The sequence below is a fragment of the Pinus tabuliformis genome, chromosome 6, assembly GCF_031772625.1.
Source record: "Pinus tabuliformis cultivar Carrire ecotype Pingquan chromosome 6, CPIR1, whole genome shotgun sequence".
In the NCBI taxonomy this organism is placed as follows: Eukaryota; Viridiplantae; Streptophyta; class Pinopsida; order Pinales; family Pinaceae; genus Pinus; species Pinus tabuliformis.
The window spans coordinates 1604803976-1604818591 of record NC_142292.1 but is presented as its reverse complement, the minus strand read 5'-3'; positions in this window follow the sequence as shown (position 1 = coordinate 1604818591).

Sequence of the window (14616 nt, the reverse complement as noted above, 5' to 3'; positions counted from 1 at the left end):
ATTTTGACTCACAATTAGTTGTGCCTCAATTAAATAATGTTTTTCGTGTGAGGGATCCTTTATTACATCATCAATTTCTGAGAGTGATATTATTGCAAAGATCATTTAATTTTATTACTTTCATTCACATTCCACGATCAGATAATGCATTTTTTGTTTCTATAGTTAACCAATCATTGCATTGGCATATCAATAATTCATCACATTAAAATCAAAACATCAAATAATCATCTATATATATGATCAATTCATCACGAAATCTTTGTATATAAATAGATAAGTCGCTCAAAATATTCCAAAATGTGGACAAATGTCCTACAAAATTAGGGCTTAAGCCCGATCATATCCATATCAAAAAATATGAGCATCTCAGTAGAAGACGATGGCATTCACCACTTGTCAGAAGAGTCACACCCACTCTCGTGGTACTCCAACCACTCGGATTTGTATAGCCTCGGGAAGATCCTCTACCGTTGCCATTGGAACCTAGCGATTCAAACTCTCCAAGTTCCTTTGTATAGTATGGAGGACCCTCTCAAACTCAGTTTTTGTCTATGCATCTTTGTCACAATTCCTATGCCTTAGTAGTCCCTCAGGTCTCACTAATCCCACATCTGTATCATGATCATTCAATATTGTAACGATTTTTGTTTCACGGAAGAAAGAATTTAAATTTCTTGAGATTATATTCAAAAATTGAAAAAAACAAAATATGTTAAAAAATCAAAAACTTACCAATATTTCCCCATGCATATCCTTCAGGAAGTACTAACTTCGAGTCCCCTCAGAAGTCTAGTCCTGCATATGGGTAATCTTATATGGCCACGAATTTTTTCTCCCACCATTTGGAAGAACTCGTCATCAAAATTTGCCTCAGACACTTCAAATCCACCAAGTGTATTGATCAAATCTGCCTATTTGGCCATCCTTGGATCTATAGGATTGTTGATGACAGATGCTACTCTGGGTTGTAGCGCAAGAATTTGCTCAAAGAAAAATGAGAAGAGGATGGTGCCATAGCCAAAGTTCTTTGTTTTCCCCTATCTCATTGATGTCATTTGCTTATTCATGTTGGCTAGGAGCATTGTGCACCATTCATACACTACTTGTTTTGGGCATTCTACTGCTAAGAACATAGCTATTCATGAGGCCTAATGCAACAAAGTTGAACCTAATATCCTTGACAGTTGTTCTCTCCATTTTACTAGGATATTAGGTTCAACTTTGTTCTCTCCACTGTACAGTGGAGAGAACAATTGTATTAGGTTCAAATGTACTAGGATATTAGGTTCAACTATACTGGGACTAGAGAGACATGAAATGAAGTAGATATCTTCTACTTTTATCTGTAAAGGCATTGAATCTATGATAATTTTCTCTTTCTCTAGGTCCAAGTAATGAATCAACATCTCCAATAATCGAGTTTCAGCTCTCACATTGGGCATCGTGAATAATTTGAGCAATCCATAATTTTTTAGTCCATACAATGATTCTTGATCATCTAATACCTCATTATCCACATCATTATGTTCTCTTTCCCTCCAAACAACCGACATCTTGAAAAATTGAGAGATTTCATCCTTTCGAAATTGTTTTTTTAACTTTACTCCATGCATATGCGGGTCTTGTAAGAGACAATAGCATACATACGCAACTTTCCCTTCAACAACTCACGTATAGGGCATTCTGTATGCAGATTTAAAATCTTGGACCCATGTACATGCATAGAGATTTTGAAATTTTAAAAATATACTCAAATTTTCAATCTAATCTATTAAATTTTCGATCAAATGGAAGGGTTTAAGGTCATGAATTACCTGGAGTTCGTGTTTTCTAGATTTGTTGGTGGAACTGGTCTGATTAGCTTGCCCAAATTCACTTCAAAATCCCTCTTCTCAACACTTGGATGGTGAAACTGAAATTGGGTGAGTCCAAAACTCTATTTTATAATTAAAATTTAAAATCCATTTTCCTAAAGCTCATCTTTAACTTTATTATTTTATTTTTATGAACTTTGACCTTTTCTTGAAGTGTTGGGAAAGGTATTTTTCAGGGAAACGAAGACTTTTTATCACTTAGTGATATGTTTTATGTTGTTTTGACTCCATCATCGTTGACCTATCATGGCAGGTATCATATTCTAAACTGGCATATATGTTAAGACATATCACTTTCCATTGCATTATGCATCTTGACCTCATGTTGCGATATTTTGGCACAGGGTCGACCCCACTATGTTGCGATTTTTTAATCTCTCTCACTCGTCATTTTGTAAAATCATAACATAGTGGTAGAGCCTTTCCTTCCATGGGATTCATAGGTAGAACCTCGCTAGCATATGTTTCCCAAGCTACAAGTATTGAGTAGGCTTAGGAGTCTTCTTTAGTCCCACCATGACATTGCATTGAAGCGTCATTCTTCTTCTTCTTCGCATTTTTCTGGTTTTATACCCTAGAGGCTCCCATGTGTTGAGTTTTACTATTGCATTGCATATTGACCACTTGCACCCCTTTTTTCCTTAAGCCGACTTCATTTGGACTCGTGTATAAGCCACTTTTGACCATGACTTTTCTACAAGTTCAAAACCATGTATTCATTATCCTTTGCAACTTAACACCCCTTTTCCGTGGAGGGAACATCCTTGACTGTTGATGACCAGCATATGCCACCTTACATTGAGCATAGGAATGTTCCAGTCCCAAGAACTAGTGCACTTTCCCTTGACACTTGTTCTCTCCACTGTACTATAGGAATTCTTTTATTCTTGTTCAGGCTTTAAATATGGAAAAGACAAAATAATTTAATATTCAAAAAAAAAGTAGGAACGGGACGGTTTCTCCATCATTTGATGGCAACAAGATTCAGTCATGTCTCTCTTGAAAAAATCACTTAAAATGAGTCTTTCCTCCATCGGGATGGGACTTAGTTTGACTTTAGGGAACTTTTCCTGCCAACATCGACTCTCAACTAAAATATTGAGTTCACTTATGAAATATCAAAACCACATGGCTTATGTGCTAGCACGCACTATGCTACAATATTTTTCTTCTATGTTTGACAAAGAAACCAACTTCTATTTTTTTTTAAACCAAACAATGAGCATAGAGTCAATTTGAAACACATATCCACATATAGAATCCATGCCATTACGATCCAATCTAATTTGAGTTAGTGTAACTGACTAACTTTCTTACTTTGTCACTAGAATACTTGATACCAAGCTAAAAAGTTCTCTTGATATAACGAACAATTATCTTTGCATCTTTCATGTGAATTTCTCATAGATCCTACATTAATCAAGAAGCCACATTCAAATTGATCAGGTAAGATGGTAATGGAGGGGAGAATACTTCATGGCCAAATGCCATGGTCAAAGGGACCAACATAATGGGGATCCACATCCTGAGTGTATAGATGTGAGGAGGGAGCAATTGTGGATGCATGAGTTACCAACCTGACATTTTTTTTCAACTCTCTTGTGCGCATTTTACCTTCTTCTTTTTTTTGTATTACTTCTCATATCTCAAGGGGTTAGAGCTCGCTTTGTATGATGTATAGTAGTTGAATTACCCTGAATGAAGAGGTAGTTCATTTCCCATCGGGGTCGGGACATGCAAGGGTTCCTTTCATGATGTATAGGAGAAATATGGCACTCAGGAATCGAACGATGGCCATAAGGGTGATATAGAGCTCATGCTAGTTTTTTGCCCACATGGTAATGTGTATATCCCAACCATATTTTGAATCTTAATATTCTTTCCTTTATTTTTCTTGTGGCCAATATATCGCATTTCCTTTTCTTCTAGTTGCATCAACCTCCCAGGGCTAAGTTTTGGGCCCTACCCAAGTATGAGATGTATGGGTGTAAAATCCTAGAGAACCAATAGTCAGTTGAACCCAAAGAATAGAGGTTGAACATTGGGCTCATAATGTAATATGGAAAGTAATAAGTATGAAATTGATATATATGGAACACACTATCTTAATCAGGGCTTCCCAAGTAGTAACACTCCTATACCCATTGGGCCATTAAGGGAGATCCCACTAGACTAGAGTTGAATATTAACCCCCCATTTAAGGTGAGGGAACAAGATCACAGTCAAAACCCCTCCTTCCAAGTCACCCCATAATCATGTTGAATGGTGTTGTCATTCATGCCAATGTTGATCCTCAAATTATCCTAATATTCATCTAGTTTGCATTGATTGGAAGCTCCAAATGACAAGAATCCCTGGAAGAGTGGAAGGGATGTTGTAGATTCCCCACACTTGTTGAGGAAAATGGTTGTAAAAGGAATTGATTTTGATCATAAGACCATCATATTTTGACTCTTCTCGTCATGTCAATTCTAACGATAAGTGGCACGCCTCTTAACTCCTCACGGTTGAGGAGATATGTTCGATTAAAGTTTGTGCCCCAAAAATAGTGGTCAAAAACCCCAAAGAAGATTCTACAAGCAGCTTATGGATTGGTGGCGTTTTTATTTCAAAAATTAATGATGGGCATATCCTAATCAAGTTTTCTTGAAAAATAAAATTTGGTCAAGGAAAATTAATTAAATTTAAATTGCTAAAGGGCATGTTATTATTTAATTTGGAACCAAGTTGACCTCCTGTTGGGACAGGGTCCCCTAGGGTCGATTTTGGGGTTAAAATCCCAAGTTTTGGGGCAGAAAGCCCAATTTTTTGTATGTGAAGTGTAACGTCTCCGCAATTTTTGTTCGTGAAGTGCGTAGATGTAAAGTGTCATAAATGGTTTCTGCCCTTCTGTATGTAAGTTGTGTCGGCTTTAGAAGATCCACCCATGGTCTGCCGACCATGGGATTGTATAAAAAGGAGAGTCTTAGAAGATTCTAAGGCAGTTAAATCATTGATGGGTTATTAAGAGCTAAGAGCGAAGAGTTTTAGAAGTATAAGAAAGGCTCTACAGCTGTGTGCGCAAAGGCGTAGGGAAGAAGTCTGCAGCTGAGTGCACAAGGTAGTTAAAGTCTGTAAGAAGATCTGGAGTACTAATAAAGAAGATTACTCTGGAAATATATGTGTTTGATCTATTTACTTTTGTTATGAATAAATGTGGTTATGTTATGTTGAATGATGGTTTCATGATTTAATACTATATTGATGCACGGATCTATATGTGTTACATTGTTATCTGTACGCAAGTAATAATATCTGTTTACGCGAAGACCATATTAATCCATATTGAAGTTATCAGATACTTAAGTTGATCTAGGTAAATATGGAAGTAAGAGTAATTACAAAAGCACGTAAGTGGTTGATTCTCCTGGTTAGGGTCCGCGAACGACAGTCGTAGACCTTTGAAAAGTTCTAGAGGCCGATTAAGAGAAGTATATCGATAAGCCCTAAAAGGATTATCGATATGCACGAAGGTAGAGTTAGGGCATAAAACGACATCACTACCATCTCTGGTTGTGGAAACTTGGTTCCAACATCCCCCCATACTGATTCAAGTGAGACTTCATTCCCTACTCCATGAATTGATGCCAAAAGGGCCAGTAGTGTAGGGATTTGTTTGGCTAAATTAAAGTTGAACCTAGGTCAGCGCCCACTAAGCCAACAAATGGTTTTGTTGCTAGGACCGTGATCTGCATAAAGAGATGTGTGATGTTGCATCATTGAAATCCGACTAAGAAGGAAATCGAAGATTGGTTGGATAGGAAGATCCACAAATTCGCGGCATAGGAAAACAGAAATCCGCGATTAATGAAAGAATAGTAGTTGGACAAATACCTATAAACAAGAATACATGAAATCTTCTTTTGTTCCTTCCTGGTTGAATTATACGAGTGGATCGCTAAATTAGCAGAAGGCCAAGGAAGGTGGAGGATTAATGGTCTGATAGTGTGGAACCCAAAGTTAGTGTGGATATTGGAAGCCTCGGAATATAAGATCGCACGCGTTGTCAATCACTGGCTTGATAATATCATAGGAGGATTCGTGACAGGGTTCACATCGATACTTCGGTCAGTTAGAGTGAAGCAGAGTGCCACTTCTTCAAGGGACTGCGAGGTAATTATTTAAGGTCTTTAAATACTTGGATTAAGATGCTCTTGTGTGAAAAGCAGGTTATGTAGTTACCTTGATGTTTAGAGCTACATGAAGTGGAAAGATCTTCAAGGATAGAGGGAAAACAAGCCCTGAATTATCCTGCTAATCGAACACCCTCTAAGTGATGATGCGGAAACAGCACAGGCTTCGCCGTAGAGTGTTGTTCAGTTAATAAGATGAGGGTTCCCACAAGTACCCTATCCACTCACCCCAACTCTTCATTCACCTCCACAGCATACACCTTCGCCCACACCACCACCACCTCTACCACCGTTCAATATGGAGAATGCAGTAAAGTTTCCCATTTTCAAGGGTTCAGGAAATTAGGACCCTAACCAGTTTTGGTTCATCGTGAATGTCGTATGGGAGGCTCAAGGTATAAAGGATGATCAGACGAAGAAAGTAATGTTGGTCACTTCTTTACAGGAATGCGCGCTAACATGGTACATTAAGTACTGCATTGATAACCCAATGGCTTAATTAGCAGATATTTAGACCACGCTGAATAAGGAGTTCATTAGGCGTAAGTCTGAAGCATAATCAATTATGGGATTCAAGGAGAGTATGATGAAGCCTGGTGAAACGCCCTGGGATCTGGAGCAGATATTGAAGAGCATGATCCACGAAGCTAACATGAATCTTACAGATGGGCAGCACCATGAATGGTTTGTGGCTTCACTCTTGCCTCATCTAAGGGTTGCTTTATGATAGCATAAGATTGGGACCCAGGCAGATGCCCTGGAGATTGCGATGAGATTGCATGAGACATTGATGCAAGATACTAATTTGGGAGTTTAGTAGATTCACGTGCAGTTGTAGATCCTTTTCCTAGAGTTTCAAAGTCTGAAGAAGGATAGAGCAGTTCAGCCAGAGGTGCGCAAAGAAGTTTGGTGCCTGAAATGAAAAAGTCAGGGGCACGACAAAGATCACTGCCCAGTCTTCACGAATTATGTTACAGCAGGAGGGCCGATGCCTCTAAGGCCGAAAGCCCAAGCATGACCAAGTGCAGGGCCCAAGCTATGGTGTGCTATCTGTCAGGTAGCTGGAAAACATGTGACAGACAATTTTCACTTACTGTAAAAATTTGTACGGACACCGCATCAACTCTTCTGCAACTTATATCAATCGGTGGGTCATGATGAGTGTAACTGTCGTAGCTATGAGAAAATGATGGATATAATTCCCGCATATAGAGTGTAGGCAGAAACTCGGCCTCTGGATCAAGGCATTGGGGGAGCTCAAGGAGGATATCAGGGGCGCGGATGAGGCCAAGGTGGAGGATGACCTCGTAGAGGTCAAGGATAGGTGATTTTCGACAACTGTGGGGGACCAGAACATTACGCACAAGAATGCACGAACCTAATGCACCTGTCATGTAGATACTGCACTCATTTTGACCACGCGATAGAAGATTGTCCTGTATTACTAGCTAAGATACGCGAAAAAGGGGTGCAGCCTCAACAACCTACCCAGAATCTATAGATGATGAGGGTTGAACCTCACGAAGAGGATCCTAATGTGAACGTCATGCTGTGAAGTGGAATGATGACTGGCAAAGATAAGGGAAAGCAACCTGAAGAGCATGAATGGATCCGTAAAGCTCCAAAGAAGGAGGTTGGGTTTGATTTGGAGCGCGTGAAGGAAACTTTCATGGAAGCAAAGAAAAGCTTCGCTGAGGCTTCTACCTCAAAAAGTCAGGATAAGCAGTCTAAAGAAATGGACCCATCTATGCTTACTACATTTTTGGAGACCTGTATGAAGCTGCTTAGAGATAGCAAGGTCATGAAGGGTTTACAGGAGTTGATCAATTAATGTGCTGGTAATACTGCTGACAGACCACGCATGGTCAAGAAAATTGGTAAGCATAAGGCAAGAATAGGGTGGGAGATGAGACTCACCACACAAATAGGAGAATATGAAATGGACCAAGTTATTCTAGAACTCGGGTCTGATGCGAATGTTTTGCCTAAACAGACATGGGATAGAAAGGGGAGACCTGTGTTGCGTTATCTCCTATTCAATTGAGAATGGCGAATCAACAAATGATTATCCCCATGGGAAGATTACTAGGAGTGACAGTTGATATTGAAGGCATGAGCATGTTGGTCGATTTTCAAGTGATATAGATTGTGGATGACAACAATCCCTACCCTGCATTCCTTGGGATTGACTGGGCTATCACGTGAACAAGGTGATCAATTTGAAGAAGTGGACGATGTCATTTGAAAGAAAATCACTCCGCGTAGTGGTACCGTTAGACCCTGCAGAAGGACCATGCTACTCCAAACTAGTTAGCGGATTATGAGAGTGACGATGATTTGGACCATATTTATAAGATAACAGTACGAGATCAAGACTAGGTGAATCCGAGAGCTGATGGACGTATTCCATGGGACCGCGAAAGATCCTACACATCAGATTTAGAAAAGGAATTGGAACATTTGCAGAATATATTGCACGAAGTGTCTACGTTACGATGTAACATGATGACCAAATCATTGCGTTGTGTATCGTTGAAGGTAAGAAGTCTACCTTATTATGATGGTTTAACTAATGTTGATAAATTTATGGATGCATTTGAAAGGGAAGTTCCGGAGAAGCATCGCTTCCAAGCCTTGGACTTGGCGTTGCGTGCTACGCCTACAAGATGGTGGGGTACGCATAAAGACAACTTCAATGGATGGCACGAATATAGAAGAATGATGAGGGTGTGGTTTGGTCACCCAAAGGTATGATTGACAGAGAAATATGATGGAAGGAGTGATTTGTGTGATCACTTAGCCAAATGGACCGATGCTTATGGAGCAGAACCGCAACCAGAGTGGGTGCATCTGTTCTATCACACCTTGGACGTAATACCTATGAATTGGTACTTGGAGACAGAGCTTCGCCATGGCATGAACGAATGGGATATTTTGAGATAGGGATTCTTGATGACATTCAACTTTGAAGATGGATTTGATTGCATTGATGAAGCGTTGCAGGAGGTCAAAGCAACGATCTTCAGAATATGGTAGGATCCCTTGGGTTTGATTCAACTGGATTGGACCACCTAGCTACGCCACGCGCTGGAGTGCTACAATGTGACTGTTGAAGAGGAAGACGAGGATCCGAGGAACATTAATATCCCAGAAACAGAAGGACACAGCAAAGTTGAGGGGATGCAGATAGAAAATCCATATATCACCGCGCCGCTAAAAACAAGACAAGTGAAAATTGGGATAGAGGCGGAGCTGAAGTTCATGAAGATAGGGGACTATTGGGATGATGCTACAATGGATAAGGTCATTGATTTGCTCTGTGAAAACTAGGACTTGTTCCCTACGAAGTTTTCAGACTTAAAAGGGATAATAGGGGACCTATGAGTTATGAAAATTACGCTGAAACCAGACGCAAAGCCAATCAAGCAAAGGCTTTACCACCTCAATCCGAAGTATAAATAAAAGGTCTACTTAGAGTTGGATAAAATGCTTGCAGCATGTATTATACTGGTGGAATAATCTGATTGGGTGAGTCCAATAGTATCTCAGGAAAAGAACCATAAGGATGAAATAATGATATGCGTAGATCTCGGGAAGTTGAATGACGCTTGCGTGCATGATCCTTTACTGACTTCGTTCACTGATGAAGACTTGTTGGATAATGTACGAGGAAAGGAAGAATTTCGTCCATTGATGGGTTCTCAGGGTACCATCATATCAAGATCACGCCGGAGGATAGAAGTAAAACAACCTTCGCAACCGAGTGGGGATGCTTTCAGTATACTATATTGGATTTTTCGCTGGAGAACGCGTCGGCGATATTTTCGTGCATAGTCATCACAGCATTCAAAGACTTCATTCACAAGTTTCTGGAGGTGTACTTTGAAGACTGGATGGTGTTTGGGTTAGTGAAGTGCCATGTAGCTAGCCTACACTTGATGCTGGATACATACCGAAGCTATCAAATCGTGCTCAATTTGAAGAAATTCTTGTTTTTTGTTCCTTTCAGAATCTTGCTAGACCACGTGGTGTGCAGACAAGGATTAATGGTTGACCTAGCTAAGATAGAAGCTATAATTAATTTGGAGGTGCCAAGAAGTGTGAAACAACTGCGTGCAACATTGGGGCATACGGGATATTATCAAAAGTTCATTAAGAGTTATGCCCAGATTACCACGCCAATGGAGAAGCTGCTAAAGAAGGATGCTACTTTCTGTTGGAATGAAGAATGCCAGTGGAGCCTGTATGTGTTAAAGGAAAATATGGTCACCGCGTCGATCCTATTCTTTCGGGATTGGAAGAAGGAATTTCATGTGCATGTAGATGCTTCATATATTGTGCTCGGATCAGTTCTGACACAAGACAGTGAGGGAGAGTTGGATCACCCTATAGCGTTTGCAAGTTAGGATTCGTCTAAAGCTGAGAAGAGCTATTCAATGACAAAGCACGAAGGTTTGGCTATGGTGTATGTGCTCCAAAAGTTCAGAAACTACTTGCTAGGTGGAAACTTTAAGATGTATATAGACCATTCTGCATTAAAGTACCTGGTTAACAAGCCTGTCTTGGGGGAGAATATATGCAGGTGGTTGATATTGTTTTAGGAATATGATTTCGAATTCATTGTGAAGCGAGGACGATTGAATGCAGGACCAGATCATCTGTCGCGCATTAGAACAGAAGAGGAGCCTACTAATTTGGAGGAAGGATTGCCCAATGCATAGCTCTTTGCAATGCGTGTAGCTGACAATCACTTTGCAGATATCATACACTTCCCGATGATGTGAATGGCTCCAAAAGGGTATCCAAGTCAACAAAAGGAGTTGGTAGTGCACGCGGCAGAATTTTCTGTCATCGCAGGAAATTTATATAAAATGGGCTAGGATGAAATTTTGTGATATTATGTGCCTGAGTTTGAACAGAACAACATCCTCGCTGAAGCTCATGGAGGAGCTATAGGAAGACACTATGTAGGAAAAGCAACATCGCATGATATTTTACGCGTTGGGTTGTGGTGGCCAATGCTGAATAATGATTCCAAGGCTTATTGTATGACATGTGATGCATGTCAAAGGGTAGGCAGGCCATCGTGAAGGGATGAGCTGCCCTGAATCTGCAAGTGTCGTTACAACCATTCGAGAAATGGGCAATTGATTTTGTAGGCCTAATTCAACCTCTAGGAAAGAAGACGGGTGCGTGGTGTATCATCACCGTGACAGAGTATTTGACCAGATGGGTGGAGACGCAGCCTGTAAAGGATTGTACATGGGAAATAGCAGCGAAGTTCCTTTTGAATATGTGTTGACTAGGTTTGGTTGCCCGAAGATTTTGATGAGCGATCGTGGTACGCATTTCCTTAATGAGACGATCAGCATGCTGACAAAGGAATTCCAAGTTTATCATCAGAAGAGTACACCATATCACCCACAAGCTAATGGGATGGTTGAAGCATTTAATAAGATATTGGAGAAGACGCTGACAAAAGTTTGTGATGTGCAGAGGAATGATTGGGATGTGCACGTACCTATGGTGCTATGGGCGTACAAAACTACTTGTAAGAAACTAACCGAACAGACACCCTTCAGGCTGGTCTATGGCGTAGAAGTTGTGATGCCAATGGAGTATATTGTACCTACTCTATGCATAGCGGCGTTCACAGGAATAGCGGATCGCGGAGCCCTGAAGAAAGGCTTGCACAGCTGACAGAGCTTGAAGAAGATATATTTTTTGTTGGACTCCATCAAGAAGTTCAAAAGGAGCACAACAAGGCATGGCACAATCGGCACATCAAACTGCGCACCTTCAAGGTAACCGATTTCATTTTATTATATGACATCAAGTTTGATAAATTTCTAGGAAAATTTTAGATGCATTAGTTGGGGCCATATGTCATCAAAGAGATTACAAATGGCGGAGCAGTTTAACTGGTGAAATTGAATGGAGAACCATTTCCCGGAAAGCTAAATGGCAGCCAATTGAAGCCATACACTGGGTATCCGACCAGATGACTATATTATGGAAGCACAGTCTTAGCGCTCCAGGCAGCTAAAAGGAGGCATGGGACTATAAACTACATTTCATGGGTTGTACAGTTGCGCAACTGAAGGATTACACAGGATGGAAGAATGTCATAGCATCAGCAGAAGTGCAACTCGAGCACTACGCGAGATGGAAGAATGTCACAGCATCAGTAGAAGCGCAATGGGAGTTGAACTATAGAAGGAAAGACTACGCAGGGCAACTAGAAAGTGACCGTTACGGTCACTATTCATGATTTTACAGTGAGAAAACGGATAAGAGGAGCGGGGGGGCGGAATTTAAGGTTGGAATTAAGAGCGAGATCTTTGAAAACCTGTGCCTATCTAGCATTTATGAGGGTATTTTGGGGGGAACGGTCGGATTTGAATTCAGACTTTCTTATAAATTATAGATGGCCACCCAAAAAAAAACACTTTTCATTTTGAGAGCTTTTGTGTCATGTTATCGGTTGTGCATAAATGCTGTGGTTTTTGAGGATTTGGTGCCCAGCTCAGTTTTTGACAAGTTACCTAAGGAAACCCCGAAGCTCCTTAATAGCCTCATGTTGGAGCCTGTGGAAACTTCCAGTGTTGGAGGATCTATGGCCTTTGAGGGAGCTTCCCCTGAGGTTGTAACTATGGAATTGCTCGCAACGGTGCCAAAATCACCAAGGTCGCCTAGGCTGAATCCCACGCCAGCAAGAGAGGGTTCCAAGACAAAGAAAGATAAAAAGAAGGTGACACAACCAGTGCGCAAGTCGCCAAGAAAGCATCAGAGAAAAGAGAAGCCCACCGCACAGGAGAAATGCAAGGTGGTAAACATAGAATCTGATGAGGGCGTAGAAGAAACTGGTATGGGCGCAGAGGACATTGATATTGAGGGATTAGACCCTATCTCAAAGATACCAGAATACATCCCTCCACGTCGGGGTAAGGTGAAGGTCCCTAGGACCCAGAAAAGGGAAATTTTCTCCTTCATACACCCCTGCTGCCATAGAATACCACGTTTGAAGGACCACGCTTGGCGCGCGACCCCCATCTAAAGCTTGAAGATTGGGACTTGGTAGACACTGAGTAGTTCCCCCACCTGGCTACTGATAATTCCATGCAGAGATTATTCTACAAGGATTCGAGTGTCATTGTACTGGAACCGGTGAAGTGGATTCAGGGGGTGGAAAAGGCAGGATTGCTGAATCTGCTATGGGTGTTGCATTTCCACTGCACCCCCATAAATTTGATAGTTATCAAAGAGTTGTTGTGCCTGGTGCACGACGGGTGCTTGTGGTTGTAGGAGCAGATCCCTGTAACCGACATGTTGATCCATAGGATCACCTTACTACCAAATTTAGGACAAAATCTAGCCAATGGATTTAACGAAAATATGGGCGAGCACGACCTCGCCAATCAAATGAAGGACAAGTTTAGGCTTGTCAAGAAGTCACGCGGATATTCAATTTTGAGTATTATGGACCCCGCAGTGAAGGTGGCCACCCAGATCTTGGCTGGGAAGGTAATGAGGAAGTGTCGCGCGGATGAGATGTCGGCACCAGTTATTTCATTAGTGGCCTAGTGCACATAGGGCATACAATTCAATTGGGCACACTACCTGTGCAATGAGTTCCTCGCAAGCTACAGGGAGGCACAAGACCACAGCAAAACATTTCATTACTCATGGATTTTACTTTCAATTGTGTTGGTTGCATGGCAGTTTCTGAAGGACAATCAGTTTCCTCTGATCGCGAAAGATTTTCCAGAAGCAGCGAAGTTTGCTTCGTTATGGGCCACAAAGGACGTTGAGCGGCTCCTCGAGAGCAATGTATTTTGGGTATTGATGGAGATGATCATCAATATGGCCATCAACTGCAAGCCAAGGCTATCACCAACTGTCTTTGAGCAGTTGTTGAGATATGAAAAATTCAAAGAGGACTTCCACTGTATCTCCATCCGCGTGCACAAGGAACGAGAACAGAAGTGGTATGATCTAACATACCTCGTGACGGATGATGCCATAGCAGCGGTCCTCAATCCTTTGCTATCCAAGTGGCACAGGGCCTTAGATTTGTCTGTCAGTTCTAGTAAGTCTGCAGGAAAGCAGAAGAAGGAAGAGGCACGGTCAAAAATCTAGCAGTTGGCTGAAAGGCAGAAGAAGGAAGCTGTAGAAAAATCTAGAGTGGAGGCGGAGCGTGCTGCGAAGGAACGGGAGGAAGAGCATGACTCTGACAGAAGTCAGAAATATCCTTGCCATAGACAGAGGAAGAAGAATGATCAAAGCAGGATGGTGTAGATCTGGAAAGCACTCCCTTACGGGTGAAGCAGAATAGGGAGCAGGAGAAGGTAGGGCCACGCAAAAAGTCCAAGGGCACCAAGTCGTCACTAGAGCTGATCACCTTAACAGAGGGTGACTTGGACGACATCAGGGATAAAGTAAGGGATGTAATGGTGGAATTACTACAACAGTCTGAGCAGTAGCAAAAGCAAGACTTGGTTGTCATTTAGACAAGTCTACGCAAGTTGTAGATCCAAACTACTCAACTACAGGCAGGTGCAGGGCAT